This window comes from Belonocnema kinseyi, chromosome 6 (assembly GCF_010883055.1).
Source record: "Belonocnema kinseyi isolate 2016_QV_RU_SX_M_011 chromosome 6, B_treatae_v1, whole genome shotgun sequence".
NCBI classification, from domain to species: domain Eukaryota; kingdom Metazoa; phylum Arthropoda; class Insecta; order Hymenoptera; family Cynipidae; genus Belonocnema; species Belonocnema kinseyi.
Window position 1 is genome coordinate 325,492 of NC_046662.1, and position 19,977 is coordinate 345,468.

Genomic DNA, 19,977 nt, shown 5'->3' on the forward strand with positions numbered 1-19,977 from the left:
ATATAATTAATAATATTGATTGATTAATTTTATATTTTAATTTTATATATATTTTATATATAATTAATTTTATTTTATATGATTAATTTTAGGAGGAAAGGAGGTATTTAAAAATTCACAAACTTTTATTATACAAATTATGGCCAATATTAAATTAAATAAGCTTCAAGTAAATAATCAATTTATGTTGCTTATTCAAAAGAAATTCCAATTCAATTTTAATGTATTTTTTTATGGTGAAAAATATCATCTAATAATTAATTAATCTGTTAATAACGTAAAAACCATTTACCTATAATTTTCATTTAGTCATTGAAATAATTTTTTTTCCATTTTTTTATTTTTTATTTTCACTGTCATTTCTGAAAATCTTATTTATTAGTAATCCTTGATACTTATTTTACAACAAATTAAGACAAATTTTCATATAAATTCAAATATTGCAAGCAGATATTTATTTCACGACATGAGAATAGTGTGAAAAATTTAATATAATACTTTAAAACAATTAATCATTTATTTTAAAAAATTTCGAAAGAAAAAATATAATTAATATTCAATTACATAAGCTAAAACTAAATACTCATTTTATGTTACTTAACTGAAAACGTCTTAAACTGAATCTTTATGTGATTCAATATTATGGTTAAAATTAATCAGTTAAAAATTAATTATTAATTCACAGCATAAAAAGTCTCAAGAAATTATTTTTATTTAAAAAAATCAAATTATTTTTACTTTATATTTTTTCTTCAAGCTTGAACTTTAATTAATTAATATTTTTATTTATTTTAAGGTTTTTCCAGAATATTTAAGTTTTAACAGAATAAATTAATAAATTTTCAATCATTTCAAAACAAGAAAGCATTAAACAATTATTTTCCATTGAATATCCAAATTATATAAAGTTTAGAAAAATTATTTTCATAGAAACATTCAAATAATTCTCACTTTATATATTTCTTTAATTTCAACTTTCCTTTGTTGAAATCTAATTAACTATAAGCTTTTAACTAATTTTAGAAAATATCAATTTTAGATAAATCATTTAATAATTATTTTCATTGAAATGTATGTACATATAATTTTTAAAATGGAATTTAGATAATCAATTTACAACATAAGAATCATTACAAAAAATAATTGTGATGGAGATATTTTGAACGAAAAATAAATTTTTACTTTTAAAATAATAGCCACTATTCAATTACATAACCTTAATGCAAACAATAAATTCATATTTCTTCATTAAAAACAAATTATATTCGGTTTTTTGAAACAAAAAACAACAATTAGTCAGTAATTATTTAATAAGTACATAATATGAGAAGCAGTGAAAAATTATTTGCATTGGAACATCAAATAACTTTCACCCTATATCATTTTAATTTAGACATTGAAATCATTTTTGTTCTACTTTTTTTTTTAATTTTCATTTTCATTTCTAATAATTAGATTTATTTACCTTATTTATTTTGGATTTTATGCTAATTTCAGACAAAATTAAAACATTTTTTTAAATTTAGTTTATTACAAACATTTTTGAATGATTTCAGAAATATTAATTTTTAATAGAATCAATTAACAGTTAATCAGTTCAAAACATAAAAAGAATTAAACAATTATTTTCCTTGAATCATTCAAATACTTTCACATTATATTTTCTTCATATTTGAAACGGAATTTCTATATGTTTCATTTATTAATAAACTTTAAAACTGATGTCGAAAAATTTAAATAATTTACTTATATCTTTGAAAACTGAATTTAGATACTCATTTCACTTCACAAACATCAGAAAAATTATATAATTCTGATCATTAAAATTTTTATTTAAAAATAAAATTATAGGAATAAATTATATTATATTTATTTCAATTCTTATTCAAAAAAATATTAATGAATTTGCATTTATTCCTAAAATAATTATAATAAATATTAATGATATAAAAAGTAAAATGTTAAAATGTTAAAAATATTCTAAAGATAAAATAAAATTGTATTGTAAAATCTTTATGTTCTTCAATATTGTTGTCGAAATTAATCAGACAAAAAATAATTAAATAATAAATATTCAATCGTTTTAAAACAAAAAAGGCATTAAAGAATTATTTTCATTGAAAATTCAAACAATTCAAAGCTTCAAAAATAATTTTCATTCAAGCATTTAAATAATTTTCACTTATAATATTTTTTTAATTTGGACTTGTCTTTGTTTAACTTTAATTAATTATAAGCCTTTATCTAATTCTAGGAAAAATAAATTTTAGCAGAATCTATAAATAATGAATTATTAAGAACATAAAAATCAGTGAATAATTATTCTCATTAAAATCTATGTGCATATAATTTTGAAAATTGAATTCAGATACTCATTTCCCAACATCACAAACATTACAAAAAATGACTTTAATAAATTAGTTTCATTAAAACATCAACAATTTAGATAATTATTTCAAATCATCGAAAACATTTTTTTAATCAGGAAATTGGAATACGGAAATTTTCAATATGGATCAAATTTGATTATACAAATAATATCCCATATTAATTAACACAACCTTAATGCAAATAATACATTTATTTTTTAAGTTAAACAATGTTACACTTTAATCTTTATGTAATTTAATATTGTGAAAGAAATTAATCAGCTAATAATAATTAAACAATCAATAACATAAAAACTATTAAATAAATTATTTTCATTGAATCATTTAAATAATTTTTATTCTACATATATTTTTTGCTCACTTTTAACTTTCCTTTTTGTTACAAAAACAATAATAATATTAATAATATATTTTTTAATAATAATTAATAATAATATTAATAATAATATATAAATAGAGGTGCCGCCGCGAACTTGGAGAATACTACAGTAATCCTATATATAAAAACTTTTTTTTTATTTAATGTTACGGGAATAATAATTGAAAGTTTATGTTAAAATCTATTTTTTTTTAATAATATAAAAGAATATTAAATTAATAGATATATTGTGAAATCATTAAGGTAATTAATATTATTTTATAAATTACAATAAAAAATGTTATTTGAATATAAAGTTATCATAAACTAAATTAGAATTAAATAAATTTATTATTTTCATGTTGTAATTATCTTAATGATTTAATGGTAAAAATAACTATATTAATATTAAATTTTAAATAAGCGAGTCATTACAAAAATTTTTTTGAAAGTTTTAGCCATAATAATATTTTATTTAGTTTCATATTTGCAAATTATAAAGCTTAATAATATCAAGTCATACATGCTATTAATTTTTTATAATAACATTATATTTATATTTTATACTTTAAAATTATGTACAAAATAGATATTAAACGTAATTTGAATACATTTCTAATTGGTTTATTCAATGTTATAGGAATAATTATTTAAAGTTTATCTTGAAATTTAATTGTTTGAAATAATATAAACGATTATTAAATTAATAGATATATTGTGAAATCATTAAGTTTAATAATACTATTATACAAACTATAATTAAAATTGGGATCAAAACATAAAGTTATTATACTAAATTACAATTGAATGAACGTATTATATTCATGTTTTAATTCTGTTAATGATTTAATGTTAAAAAACTTTTTATTTATAGATTAAAATTAACTAATACCATATTTTTATTTTAACGTTATTTAATCAAAATTTATTGACTATTGAATATTGGAGCTATATTAATTCTAAATTTTACATGATTGAGTTATTAACAAAAAATTTTTTAGCAGGTTTTAATTATAATAATAATATTTTCATGATTTATATATTTGCAAATTATAAAGCTTAATAATATTATTCCATACATGCTTATAACTTTTACAATAATATTATATTCATATTTCATACTTTAAAATTATTTACAAATTTAAAATCAGATTAAATTTCAATAAACTTTAAATTGGTTTATTCAATGTTACAGCAATAATTTCTTGAAATCTAATTTTGTTAACTAATGTACAAGATTATTAAATTAATAGACACATTGTGAAATAATTGAGTTTAATAATATTATAATATAAATTAAAGTTTAATAATAAAAAATACAACATCAAAGTATATAAAGATTGGATTTAAATTGTTAATATTTAGTAATATAAATATGTTATTTCCTCTCAGATTATGTAATTAAATATTAGCTACTACTTTCGTAATAAAACTTTGAAAAATCTTTCCTAATTGCCTCATTAAAATAATAAAATTAATATAATTCTAAAAAAAACTGCTCATACTTCTTTTCTTGTAAATAATTTGAAAATGTGTGTAACTAAAAAAGTCTCAAAAAAGCATTCTTCTGTTACGTCAAAATATTTTTCAATGTATTTCTATACCACGATACATCCTAAAAATCTATTCTTACTTACAAAACGTCTATTCAGTTTTTTGAACTAATACAAAATAAATGTTACGTAACTGCAGTTAGGACGTGGAAAGGTAAAAGGGTTTAAAATAACGTTACTTAATACGTGAACAAGAATATAAGTCTTCAGAAAATTTTAACAAATAAATTGTAATTAGAAAATTGAGTAAATAATAAAAATGAGTAGAAAAGTGAGCGCGCGCATGCGCGCGCACATAATAGTCTAGTAGAAGTAGAAAACTGTAGTCGGTTCTTACTATACCACATTACTACAACCATATAATCGATTCCTACTAAACAAAACTACTCCTAAGATTGAGATTACTACTTTTTATTTCAAGGATGCTTCACAACTCTAGTAATAACTGAGCAGGCGGATTGCACAACTACCTAAGCGTGTGGATTCAGCCAGCCTAGTAGGCAAGGGAGGGGATAACGCGTGGCGAAGGGCCGCGTTAATAGGACCAATAATTTTGAAACTGCCGTCATGTTCAATCAACTCGGTCCGTAGCAACGCGTTATCCCCTCTCTTGCCTACTGGGCCGTCTGTGTTCGAGCGCTAAGGTCGTTGTGCAATCCGCACGCTTAATTCTACTAAACATGCAACATCCTTCGATTAAAGCTTGTAATCATATATTTTCTTCGGCATACTCTGTTCCTTAAAGGGCTAATTTGTGCTAAGGATTTTCAGGAGATAAATAGAAATACATCAACTGCTTTTTAACTATGTACATTTTTTTATTAAATGGTAAAAGTTGCAAATAGCGGCAGACCAATAAATTTGGTGCATGTTACGAGAGAATATTTGTTAAAGGTCCGCTAAATGGGCTCGTACAGAAAGTCGTTATTTACGAGCGGTGCATCATCAAATCAATACATTTCATTTATCAAAGCGTTGCGTTGGTATAGTGGACTGTAATAATTCAAAAATCCCACAAAACCGCTTTGTTAGAAAAACAATTATTTATACCGTCAATCACGGTAGGAATTTATAGAGTAAATAATTTTCGTTAAATGAGGTGTAAGCGAACTAAACATGATAAAGCTTTTCGAAAGGATTTCTAAAATGTTAGATAAATGCTGTATCTAAACAGACACCAGGGATATAATAAAAACGATCTAACTGGCTTACCACACTGAAACAAATTGGTTAGTTGGGCCAACTATTTAGTTTGTAAGATGAAGTACTGCCATTTCATTAGTTGGGACAACCATTTACTTAGTTGCGGGTACTAACTAAATAGTCACTGCAACTAATCGAATTGTTGTATCCGCTAATAAAATAGCTGTGTGGTATAATCAAGAGTGTAGATATAATCAAGAGTGTAGAGTGTTTAAGAAAGGATTTGTGTCAACCCAAAATTAATATAATCTTTAAATTTTGATTTTGAAATTAACTTGAGGGACACAAAAAATTGAAATGAATTTTTCTGAATTGTCTTATTCAATAATAACAAAATTAATGTTTAAACAAAAAAAGAAACAAATATTGAAGAAAGCAGTTGAAGTTTTAACTAAAAAACATTAATTTTAAACAAAATAAATAAATTTTCAACTAAGACGAGCAATTTTTCATCAAAAATTGAATATTTATATTTTCAGTTAAGATTTGGGCATTAAACAAGAAAAAAGACAACGAATTTTTAACTATGATCCATTTTCTACCAAAAATGGAATATTCAAATTTTTAGTTAAAAAAATTAACGTTAAGCTAAAAAACAGTGAATTTTCAATAGAAAAGGGGTTTTTTTTTTTAATATTTGAAGTTTTGACAAAATAGGCGAATTCTTCATTAAAAGTTGAATTTTTAACAAAACTATATAAAATTTGCAATAAAAAAATTAATTTTCCCCAGGAAAAATGATGCTTCAAAAAAATAGGTAAATCTTAAAAATAAGAGGTGAATCTTCAAGTAGTGTTATTATTTAACAAAAAATAAAACTTTCAAACAAAAGAGTCAAAATTTCAATCAATTAACTTAATTTTTGGAAAAAGATGATTTTTTAACTAACGAGATTAATTTTGTATGAAAAAATACAAATTAAAAAAAAAATTACATTCAATTGGTTGGATTTTCAGCAATAACAAAAAATATGAACTTTCAATAAATACGAATTTTTTAACAAAATACGTTAATTTTCATCCAAATATTTAAATTTTTAACCATTAAAGATAAATCTTAGACTAAAAATGGCATTATTACATTTTCAGATGAAAAATAAAATTTCCAACAAAGTAGTTAAACTTTTAGTAAAAAAGATCATTTTTCAATCAAGAATGATTTTTCAATTAAGAAAGGATTAACTTTCAACTAAAAAGAGTAGGTTTTTAATCAAAGAGATAATTTTCGAAGAAAGATATGCATTTTGAGTTGGAAAAATTAATTTTGAACCAAAAAGCGAATTTTCAACAAAATAGTATAACTTTTAACCAATGAGGTGAACATTACACTCAAATAGTGAATTCTTAAGCGAAAAAATTTATTTATAACAAAGAAGTTCAAACATTTTACTAAGTATTTAAATTTTTAACAACAACAAAATTCTCAGTACAAAAACCTAATAGTTTATATTAAAAAAAATGAGTTCATGTAAGATAAAAAAAAAACAGTCGAATTTTCAACCAACAGTTAAATTTTCTACTAAAAAAAGAGAATTTTTTCATCCTAAAATTTACTAGTTGAGTATTCTGATGAAATCATTAATGTTTAAACAAAAGAAAAGAATTTTTAATCAAGAATTTTCATTTTTAGCAAAAAAAAAAATTTACCGAATAATTTGAAAATCAAGAAGAACGATTTTTCAAACAAAAAGGATAATTCCTTCTCCAAAAAGATGAATTTTCTACCACGAAGAACTATTTTCCACTTGAAAAGACGAATTTTATGACCAATGAGTTAAATTTTCCGATCAAATATTTTAATTTTCAGTAAAAAACTGCTCTTAAACCAGAAAGCGAATTTTCAAAAAAATACATACATTTTTTATAATATGATTTAATTTTCGAAAAATTTAAATCATTTTATACTAAATAGTTACATTTTCAAAATAAACAATATAAATTTTAAACTGGAGTGAAAACCTTTTCAATCTAAAATAGAATATTAAAATTTTCAGTTGACGACGACAAAAATAATTTTCTATAAAAAGACGATTTTTGAACAAAGTACATTAATTTTTATTTTAACATTTGAATTTTCAACTAAGAAAACAAGTAAAAAAATGAATTTTTAATCAAAGAGATAAATTTTCGACGAAAGAGATGCATTTTTTTGTGAGAAAAACTAATTTTAAACCACCAAGCGCATTTTTATTTAAATAGTATAATTTTTAACGAATCAGGTGAACTTTCGACAAAAATGGTTTCGCGACTATTTTTTCAATCTTTCTATTCAAATGCTGGCGGTTAATTTTAAAAAATTCTATAGTACGGCAAAAATTGTATTGAGCATTCGAAACTTTTTACTGTTATAAATAAATAAACCCTGGAAATCTAATTTTTGTCATATTTCAATCAAAACTATTTTTGTTTCAGCATTTCCACAAAAAATTAAAAACTGTATTATTTACTTTAAAATGTATTGAAGAAAATTCAAATATTTTGTAGAAAACTCTTTTCTTTCTATTTTGAAATTCAGTTCTTTTATTACAGTGCAAGTAATCTATTTTGGATTAAAAACTTTTTTTTAGTTTTAAAATTCAACTATTAACCAAAGATTTGAATTTTTAAGCAAGAAATTTTTTTCTGGATTTTGAATAAAGTCTTTAAAACCCAGTTCTTAAATTTTTATCCAAAAAGAGGACTTCCTAAACAAGGTGATTAATTTTCTTCAAAAAAAATTTAATTATTAACAATATACCAAAATTCTCAACCAAAAAGTTGAGTTTTCGACTAAAAATTCTAATTTCTCAACAAAAAGATTAATTTACTTTATTTATTTATCATAAAAAAATGACGAATTTTTAACAAAACACAAAAATTCTCAACCAAAAAGTGGAATTTTCAACTAAAAAAGATGAGTTTATGAAAATAAAGATTAATTTACTACCAAAAAAGACGAATTTGGAACAAAAGACAAAAATTCTCAACCTGATTGTTAAATTATAAACCAAAAAGATAACGTCTTAAAGGAAATAATTATTTTTAACATAAAAAAATGAATTTTTAACCAAATACCAAAACTCTCAACCAAAAAGTTGATTTTTTGACTAAGAAAGAATTATTTCTCAACAAAAAGATGTATTTACTTTTTTTATTTATTAAATATAGAAAATTTAATATAAAAAAGATGAATTTTTGACAAAACACAAAAATTCTCAAACAAAATGTGCACTGTTTAACTAAAAAATAATAATTTCTCAACAAAAAGAATAATTTACGACCAAAAAAGACGAATTCTCAAACAAAAAATTGAATTTTGAACTAAAAAAGATGAGTTTTTTTTAAACATAAAGATTCATTTACTACTAACAAAATACGAATTTTAAATAAAACACCGAAATTCCCAAGCAAAAAGTTTACTTTTTAACTGAAAAAGATTAATTTATCAATAACAGGATTAATTTGCTACCGAAAAAGGCGAATTTGTAAAAAAATTCAAGAATTTTCAATTAAAGGTTTGAATTTTTTAACACGAAACTTCTTTCTGAATTTTTAATAAAGTCGTTTAACTTTAAAACCTAGTTGTTAAATTATAAACCAGAAATATGACTTCTTAAACCAAATAATTATTTTTTCAAAGAAAAAAAAAATTTTCAACAAAATAATAAAATTCTCAACCAAAACGTAGATTTTTCAACTAAAAAAGATTAATGTACTACCATAAAAAGACGAATTTTCAATTAAATTTGAGAATTCTCAATCAATAAGTTGAATTTTCAACTAAAAAAGATGAATTTTTAAACATAAAGATTTATTTAATATGCAAAATACGATTTTGTAACATCACCTCAAAATTAGTACATGTTATTGAGTGTCGTCCAAGTAAAAATTCAAATAATAGATCTTAAATTCTCAGTTTATTTCGCAAATTTAAGATCTATTATTTAAACACAAAAATTCTTTTTAAAAAAGTTGATTTTTCAACTAAAAAGAATAATTTATTGTTTGACGTAATATTTTTTATGTAATTTATTTATTTTTCAGTTGTAAAAGAACTATTTTGTTGAAAATTAAAATGTTTTGTGTGAAATTAGTTTTTTGGGCTTGAAAATTTAACTGTCTGGTAGAAAATTTAATTATTTGGTTGAAACTGATTTTTTTTTTGAAAATTCGAATATTTTATCGAAAATTCTTTTCTTTCGAATTAAAAGTTTAGTTTTTTAATGAAAAGTTAACTATTCCATATTGGGATAAAAATGGATATTTTTTAGTTAAAAATTTAACTACTTAGTAAAAAATTATTTAAGTTTTTCAATAATTTAAGTATCCATCAAACATTTATGCATTTTGTTGAAAATTCGCTTTCTGGTTTGAAAGAAATTTTGTTACTGAAAATTTAACTATTTAACAAGTTGATTGAAGATGTATGTATTTTTCTAAAAATGGTCTTTTTTGGTATAAAGCTAATCCTCTTGGTTGAAAATTCAACTGTTCGGTTAAAAATGTTAACTTTGTTAAAAATTCGTCTGTCCTATTGGGAAATTAATCTTTTTATTTAAAAATTCATCTTTTCTTTTTATAAATCAATAATTTGGTTAAAGATGCTACTCTTTTGTAGAAAGCTCATCTTTCTGGCGTGAAAATTTAACACTTTTGATTTAAGTTTATTTCCTTATTAACTAAAAAAATCTTTCAAAAAATGACAATTCAACTCATTTTGAAAATTAATCTTTTATGATTCGTATTTTCAACTCTTTTGGTAGAAATTTCATCTCTTTGATCAAACATGCAACTGCTTGGTTGAAAATGAATATTATTTTTATTAATGATTTACATATTTTGTTTTCCTTTTATTTCTGAAGGAATTAATTTAGCTAATTTCCAGGATTAATGAAAAATCTTGAAAATGATCTTAAACATTTAGGTAAGAAATTTCAGTGCCTTCTTAGAGGCAGATGTTTTGTTAGCCAAGGGTCAATAGTATCCAGGCCTAACTAATATTTTCTTGAGAAAAAAAAAACGGGTTCATGATCGTTTGTTCGTTTGATCGTGAAATGTTTATTTAGAGAGTAGAGAATTTTCGCGAAATAACTGAAATGAAGCGAAGTGTATAATGCAACCTCGTTGTAATGAACCTGTGCTAATTGTTTATTTGCTCTGTCTTAACGAGGAGCTTCTGCCAGAGCACTCGCCGGTTTACCAGTTGAAAGCCTGAAAGCAAACACAGATTTCTCTGTCTCCCTCTGTTAGCAGTTCAGTCAGTCTGTTTGTGTTTGGGTACGTTTGATTTTATGAGACAACCCTCTGACTTCTTCTGTGTCAGACATCCTCTGATTTTCGATCTCATCATTAATTCTAGATTACTAACCACTAAATTAAATACAATTTTTATTTGACTACAAATTTAACAAGTTGAGATTCAGACACAATTACACCCATCACTGATGTAACAGATGATTAGTAATAAAAGTTGATGAATTTAGTAATTTGATACTTATTTAAATGTCCCTTTCTAGATTTGTATCAGTTAGATAACAAAAACTGCTCTACTTCTAGAAAGAATACTGAGACTACTCTAGCGAAAACTGCAGTGACGACCAGAGACGTCTAAAGACGACGAGTGACGACCAGAGACGGCTCAAGACGACCAGTGACGACCAGAGACAGCTAACGACGACCAGTGACGACCAGGGACGACTAAAGACGACCATTGACTTACTCATTAGGAGTTTCGGCGATAGCAGACATCAAGACTTGGTTGTCTGTCTTTTTTCTCGCAACATGAATAAGTGAGAGTGAGAAAGACAGGAATGATCGTGATCCCGAAACCTTTCTAATATATTATTTTTATTATTTATTACCCAGAATTAACACAGAAGTTAATAATATTATGCCAATTTTTTTTGCTAATTGCATTGTCCATATATAAGTATTGATTTTAATTTAAATAAAGGAAACAATAATTAAAATTGTAGGGCAAGTAAAAAATGAGTTATAATATTATTTTGTTTTTTAAATTGAATTAAACCAAACAACCCAAATCTTGAACAAAATAGTGGAATACCGCACCAAAAGTGATCGATTTTTAACCAAATAGTTCAATTTTCAACAAAAGAGATAAATGTTAAATAATGTAATAGAGTTTTTCACGAAAGCATACTGATTTTTCACTACTAAACATTTGAATTTTTAACCAAAAAAGATTCAATTTCTATCAAAAGATGAATTTTTAGATACATTTCTACCAATAAAGATTTCGTTTAAATTCAATATTCAATAAAAACGGATTAGTTTTTCACAAAAAAGTTAAATTTAAATCAAGTAGTTGAATTTTCAACCAAAACAAATTTTGACATTAAATCAAAACGTGTTGAACAAAATGATAATTCAATTTTGAACCAAATAGTGAACTTTTTAATACGAAAAGAATAGTAATTGTACAATAATACTATTTAAAAATTTGTGAATCCAGAAAGACGATTCTTTTAGAAGACTGTTGAATAAAAAAAATTATTTTTTAATAAATAAGATGACATTTTGACCAAAAAAAGATGATTGCTCAATCCAAAAGGACGAAATTTCTATTCATAACAGTTGAATTTTTGACAAAAATATAATCTTTGAACAAAATAGTCGAATTTTTAACTCTCGAAGATGAATTTTCGACAACAAATTTAATTAATAAATGGCAAAGATTTCTGCTACAAAAAAAAAATGATTTTCCATGCAAAAAGACGAATTTTCGACGAAAAAATGTGATTTTAAAACAAAGAGTGGAACATTGAACTTGAAAAAATTTATTTTGAACCGAAAGTTCGAATTTTCAGAGAAAAAAAACTTTAAACACAGACCAAACAGTTGAATTTCTAAGCCAACAAAGACGAAAATTTTGCAGAAAGTTCACTTTTTAACAAAAAGTTAGTTTTGAAATAAGAGTGATGACTCATTGACCAAAAAGATTGATTTTCAAACCAAAAGGACGAATCTTCTATTTCAGAGAGTTTCATTTTCAACAAAAAACATTAATTTTAACAAAATAGTTGAATTTTTAACTTACAACTTAATGCAAAAGAAAGAATTTTTTTAAACAAGTTATCTTCCAATGAAAAAGGTAATTTTTGTAACAAACTAGTATCATTTTTAACTCGGAAATATGAATTTTTAACAACAAATTTCATTAAAATATATGACAGATTCGTTTGCTACTAAAAAGGATAAATTTTCAATGCAAAATGACGAATTTTCTATGAAAAAAGATGACTTCTTTAACAAAATAGTTAAACTTTAAACTTGCAAAGATCAATTTTTACAAAAATGTCTTTTTTCAATATGGAATATAACTTTCTGTCCAAAAAAGATGAATTTTTAATCCAAAAAGACGAATTTTCTATACAAAAAAGTTGCATTATCAAATGAAAAATAGGAAATTTCGATCAAAGTTAATTTTATACCCAAAAACACACAAATTTCATTTAGTACTAAAAAGACGAATTTTCAATAAAAATTTAAGAATACTTATTCAAAAAATTAAATTTTAAACCAAAAAGATACATTTTTTAACAAAAATATTAATTTACTAGCAAGAAACGAATTTTCAGTACAATTCAAAAATTCTCAACCAAAGAGTTACAATTTTTTGTAAATAAATTTTTTTAATTTAGAAAAAAGCAGTTTATATTTAAAACATATTTGTAAAATTTTTAACCTTAGAGATGATTTTTTAAACAGAAAGATTATTTTTGAGCAGAAAACAATAAAAATTTGAAATTTCTGAACCAAAAATTTCAATTTCAAATTAAAAAGATATTTAAAATAAAAAGATTAATTTACTAGCAAAAAGACGATGTTTTAATAAAATTTCAAAAGTCTTAACCAAAAAGTTAAAATTTTAAGAAAGAAATTTTGTTTAAATTTTCAATTCAGTCGTTAAACTTAAAAACCATCTTGAAACATTGTTAATGATAATGATGAATTTTCAACTAAAAAAGAAGAATTTAAAAAAGATTATTTTACTATAAAAAAGAAGAATTTTCAATAAAATTCAAAAATTCTCAACCAAACAGTTGGATCTTAAACCAAAAAAGGGAAATTTTTAAACAAAAAGTTAAATTTACCAGTCGAAAACGAATTTTCAATACAAGTCAAAAATTCTCAACCAGAGTTGAATTTTTCTAAAATAATTCTATTTTTAATTTTTAAAACAGCAGTGTTACCTATTTGCTAAATTTTTTGTCAACAAGATGATTTTTCAAACAAAAATATAAATGTTGAACAAAAAAAAAACGAATTTTGAATAAAAATGGAAGATTTATGAACCAAGAATTTGAAGTTTAAACTCAAAAAGATGATTTCTTAAACAAAAATATTAATTTACTAGCAAAAAAGACAATTTTTCGATACGATTCCAGTAGTCTCAACCAAAAAGTCAAACTTTTAAAAAAGAATCTTTTTGTTTAATTTTTAATAAGGTCGTTCAACTTCAAAAGTATTTATTAAATTTTCAACCAGAAAGATGAATTTTGAAACAAAATTATTGATTTCCTGCAGAAAAAAAGAATTTTAAAAAAATACAAAAATCCTCATCCCAAAAGTTGCATTTTTAACTTAACTAAATTGATTGAAAACACGATTTTTTAAAAAAAGTTTAATTTAACTAAAGAAGATAAATTTTTCAACAAATAGAATAATTTACGAGTAAACAAAACGAATTTTCAATACAATTTAATAAATTGAGTCGTTCAACCTTAAAACCTAGTTGTTAAGTTTTTAACCACAAACATAAATTTTTCAACAAAATGATTAATTTTCTATCGGGAAAAATACGACAACTTTCTAACAAAATGAAAGAATTTTTAACTAGAAAAGAATATTTTTCAAACAAGAAGATTAATTTACAAGCAAAAAAGACGAATTTCCAACAAATTCAAAAATTCTGAACCAATAAGTTGGATTTTAAAATAACAACATACATTTTTAAACAAAAAAATTAATTTACTATCGAAAAAGACGAATTTCCAAAGGTTTAAGAATTCTCAACCAAAAAACTAAATATTCAACTAAAAACGGTATTTTATGGGCGAGCTCTTACTAGAATATCTTGTTAAGTTTACGATTTTTTAGAAAATATTTTACTTTTAAACCCGAAAAGATTAATTTTAATTAAAAAAGTGGACACTAATTTTGTGATTGTGAATTCTCTTCCGTTAAAAGAGCTTCGTTCGAGACTTTGTGCGCACAGACCTTGTCAAAGAATCGACACCTATAATTTTTTGATTGTGAACTCTCTTTCGTTAAAGCTCTTTCGGCTTTAACGAACACATTCTCATAACGTATCTCGTGCTTCGCACTCAATTTTTTCAAAAATTTCAATTTTTCTACTTTATACACAACACTTTTATATAAAATATAATACATTTTTTATGTAAATCTGCCTGTGATTGCTGATTCTGATATTTTAAAATAAAGCACCATGTTCAAAATTCAACTTTTCGGTTGAGAATTTTTGTATTTTGTTTGAGACTTCTGGAATTGTATCGAAAAATCATTTTGTTTTGCTGGTAAATTAACCTTTTTGTTTGAAAAATCATCTTTTTTAGTTTAAAAATCAAATTCTTGGTTCAGCAATCTTACATTTTTATTGAAATTTCATTTTTTTTTGTTTCAAAATTAATTTTTTTCTTTAAAAAATCACCTTCTTGGTTAAAAATTTAACAAATAGGTTTTAAATTTCATTTTCTACGAGTAAATTAAACTTTTTGTTAACAAATTTCCCTTTTTTGGTTTAAGATCCAACTGTTTAGTTGAGAATTTTTTAATTTTATTGAAAATTCGTCTTTTTGATTGTAAACTAATCTTTTTTAAATTCTTCTTTTTTAGCTGAAAATTCATCTTTTAAGTTAATAATCTAACAAATAGTATTTAAAGTTGAATTAAGTTCTTAAAAATGCATTTTTTGGTTATCGATTCAAAGTTTTAGTTAAAGAATCATCTCTTTGGTTGGAAATTGAACTGTTTTGTTGAAAATTTCTTTATTTTGGTTAGAAAATTACTTTGATAATTAAAAATTGATCTATTCCCATTTTGGTGGAAAATGGTCCTTTTCAAAGAAAAATCCACCTTTTTGTTAAAATTGAACTATTATTTACAAATTAGTTTGTTTAAGTTCATCTAGTTTAGTTGAAAATTCAATTTTTGGGTTAAGAATTCTTGTGTTTTGTTAATTTCTTAAAATTTTAACTTTTTGGTTGAGACTTCTGTAATTGTAATAAAAAATCGTCTTTTTTGCTAGTAAATTAATGTTTTTGTTAAAAAAATCACCTCTTTAGTTTAAAATTTAACTTTTTTGGTTCAGAAATCTTAAATTTTTATTGTTTTTTTGTTCAAAACAACTCTTTTGGTTAAAAATTTAACAAATATATTTTAAATTTAAGCTGCTTTTTTTAACCTTTTTGGTTGACAATCCCAAATTTAAGTTAAAAATTGACCTTTTTGGTTTGAAATTGAACTATTTTGTTGAAAAATTACTTTGATAATTGAACAATAATAAATAAAATATTATTCTTTCAATATGAAAATTTAACTGTTTATTGAAAACTTGTTTGTTTGTCTCTTATTATTTTCTCTGATTTTATCTTATCATTGTAGAAAAAAATTCATTTCTTTCGTTGAAAGTTGTATTTTTCTATTCAAAATTTGTTTTTATTTACTTGAAAATAATTGCTTAAACTGCAAATATAACTATTTCATCTCTGCTTGATAAAATATCTTTTTTAGTTGAAGATTGAATTATTTAAGTAGAAAATTCATATTTTTTTGTTGAAAATTAAACTTTATTGTTAAAAATTCATATCTTTGTATTGAAAACTAAACTGTTTTGCAGGGAATTCGTCTTTCTAGATTAAAAATTCAAGATTTTGGCTAAGATTTTTTTTAGTGAATGGAAAATCTTTCTTGGTTAAAAATTCAACTCATTTTATGAAGATTCCTTATTATGTTCTAAAATGAGTCTCTTTTGGTTTAGACTTAAGTTAATAATTAAAACATCAGGGCTAGCAGTAAAACGTCCAGAGTATTATTAACAAACATTATTTTTTAAAAATTATTTTAAAAAATTGCCGAATTCGGTTTAAACAATTTTGTCGACATTTAAGCAAATTCAATTTTCTGTTTTCGTCCCAGTTCTGCTTTTTATGTGTTGAATTGTATTTTTAATTAATTTTCATAAATAAAATGGTTAAGTCGTAAAAAATTTATAATTGTTACTGAGTTTCTAAATAGGAATGCAAAATTATTTAATGACAATTTTGAGAAATTCTATTGTTTTTTTAAGTCAAGAATAATATTACACAAATAAATTAAAGCTGCTTGAGTGGATTTGATTAAAATACACAGAAACATTATCCAGAAAACTTCCCATTAAGTTAAACAATCATTCTTAAATTTAAAAATTTTTATATTTGATAAAATATCGTTGGAATCGTTATAATTCGAAGATTTCGAATGTTATATTTATAAAACACTAAGCGCTAAATTGACAAAATTTTATACTCCTCATTTTAGTCCTCATTAGGTACAAGGGACTCCGGCTGACCAGAATGGACGGCAGCAGTTCGTCTGAGGGAGGGGAAGCCTTGTAGTGGGGGGACTGATCGCAGGTACCCAGGGTGGAACTGTCATCCGCCCGGATTATCAAATCTTGCATAAATACTATTGTTAAATCAAATGTTTCCGTTGATAAATACCTATTTTTTTAGTTAAAAATAGTGGAGAAATTGGTCGAAAAATTATTTTAAAAAAAGACTGAAATATTTTTTAGTTGGCAGAGGCGGGAAAAATAGAAATGGAAACTGAACGAAATTATCAGTTGCTATTAAATTCCACAAGCAAACCATCAAATACTTGAACCGGATTAATTTGTTTTCTAAAATCTAAATAAGTATTATAAATTAATATTATAAATAAATATTAATTAACAATGCTGGGGTACAAAACTTTCCCGTAGACAGATACCCATTGTTCATCGACAATCTAAAATTACAAAATTTAAAAAAAAATGCAATATGCAGTTTAAAAATAATATATTTAGAATTTACAATTATTTACAACTACGCATATATTTGATTTGTCTACAAAAGTTTTTATTGTGACAGACAATGATTCGTGACACTGATAATAAGAGCTATTTGTAAAGCCTAAAATGAAATTTTACTGGAGCAAAAAAGTTTTCTAATTTGATTGAATTAAAAATAGAAAAATCTGAGAAATCTAAAGAAGCAAGTGGTTCTTATGAGCTATACACAGAAGATTTAAAAATGTTTTTATTTTTAGAGTAGAGTGGAGAAAAAGCGAAATAGGCTTTATCTAGTTGTCATTCTTAATTATTTGAAAGTGCTTTTTTCGTGTTTTAAATCTATAGAAAAACTTTAAAAATTCTCAAAATGATCTTTTGGTATAAAAAATCATCACATAAAACATAAAAAAGTTAAATTCAAATAATAAATTCTCCTGGTAAGAGGGAGAAGAAAATAAGGGCTTGACCCAGTCCTCATAATCATTTCAAAATATTTCAGTGTTTGAATGTATGCTAATTAAACAAATTTTTTGTGTGGCAAGAAAAGACGCCTCTGGAATAATAGTATACTTTCTTCCTAGAAAATAAATTTCAAAAAGTTAAGCAATAACCAATTTCATAGATTTTATTATTAATTGAAATGTTCCCAGCGCTAATTACCTATTTTTAAATTTGGAAACGGTAGGGAAATGATACAAAAATCGTATTTAAAAATACCAAAATGGACATTTTCTGATTTACGATTTTATTATAAATAAGAGGCATTATGTTAAACAGAATTTTAAATTTATGTTTAATTTTAAGTGTAAGCACACAAATACTTGAACTAAATAAATTTGGTTTCTCAAATTAAAAAAGGGTTTGTATATTATAAGTAACTAATTTAAACACCAATAAACAGTTCCAATGAAAACCCATCTACGCTGTATCGATAAAAAATAGGAATAACCTTTGAATTCGTATTCATTTTTTGTTTTCTGATTCCTCTGATGTTTCGCTACTTTCAGAATATCTAAAAATACAAATTGAACGTGAAAGAGCCTTTAGCGCGAATATGAATTAAAATAAATAAGTCATAAAAAAATGCGTTTTTTCACCATTTTTTGCTACACATTTAGAAAGGAATACGGAAACAAGCGACCTTCCAGGAAATTAATTGTCAAACAGCGATAAATTTCCAGATTAGTCATCAATAAAAAAGAATAATATTTATCTGGAATACCTATTTATAACTTTATTTTTTCCGCATTTTTTTCAATTCTGAATACTGCAACTCTGATATTATATATCTGTATTGATATCCTATATAATTAACTTCACGAACGTAAACACAAAGAAATATTGTCTGTCATTCTGTGTTTTTTTTGTTTTTGTTTTTAAACTGTACAATACTAAAATTATTGAGAAAATATTTTTTCTGATTGACGTAAATTAAGAAGCTACATGTCTATATTTGAAAAGAAAAGTTATTTCTCTTGACCATCTTTGGATGTGTAGGAAGAGAGTAGAGTAGGAAGCAATCTTTCGTAGAGCAAAAATAACTCTTTGGTTATCAGTGGCTTTGAAGAACCTGAAAGCTTCAAGTTGACAAATTTTCTCGAGCTTCCAAAACACCTTTGACGCCTTTGAACTTTTGAGAAGTTTTATAAATCCGGGTCAAATTCCGCCGCTGTCTGCAACGAAAAATCTCTCTATTACTCACAAATATTTTTCACTTAGAAAAGATCGGAAAATTCGTTTGAAAAATACGCCAATATTTTTAGTTAAAAAAGGTGAGAAAATTGGTTTTAAAAAAAATTTTAAATACTCTAATATTTTTAAATAGAGGAAAGGGTGGTGAAATGGATTCAGATTTGGATTTCAAAAATATGCCAGTATTTTTGATTTGAAAAAGGTTGGGCAATTTATTCCAGAATCGCGGATCAGAATTATTCCAATAGTTTTTATTCAAAAAGATAACAAAATTGATTCGGAAAATACCCTAATATTTTCAAGTTAGAAGAGATGGACAAATTGTTCCGAAAAATGCCCTAATATTTTTTAATTGGAAAATTATCTCAATATATTTTAGTAGAAGGTGCAGAAATTGGTCTAAAAGAGTGCGTAAAAATACCCTAATATTCAAAAATAAAAAAAGCTGGGGAAAATGTGGCAAAATCGATTTTCAAACATTCCTCAATATTTTTATGTTGGAAAAAAAGGAAAAATTGGTCCCAAAATACACCGATATTTTTTAGTTGGAAAAGGTGGGGAAATTGGTCCAAAAATTGAGTTACAAAATACCCCAATATTTTTAAATAAGAAAGGATGGGAAAATTGTTGTAAAATTAATTTGTAAAAATTCCTCAATATTTTGTAAGTTGGAAAGAAAGGAAAAATGGGTCCCAAAAATACGCCAATATTTTTTTGTTGGAAAAGGTAGAGA

The 19,977-nt window shown here is 23.8% G+C and overlaps 1 protein-coding gene across 3 annotated transcripts in view; it reads right to left on the minus strand.

The window, feature by feature from the left end:
• Positions 1 to 19,977, minus strand: part of LOC117174739 (octopamine receptor beta-2R) — a 212,992-nt gene that overhangs the window by 50,083 nt on the left and 142,932 nt on the right. The window contains exon 3 of one of the 3 annotated variants that reach the window (XR_004467352.1): positions 18,231 to 19,225. The exons of the other annotated variants lie outside the window; for them this stretch is intronic. The gene's annotated coding sequence lies outside the window, so the exon portion shown is untranslated. Of the gene's footprint in view, positions 1 to 18,230; positions 19,226 to 19,977 lie in introns of those variants that run through there. 3 annotated transcript variants of the gene reach the window in all.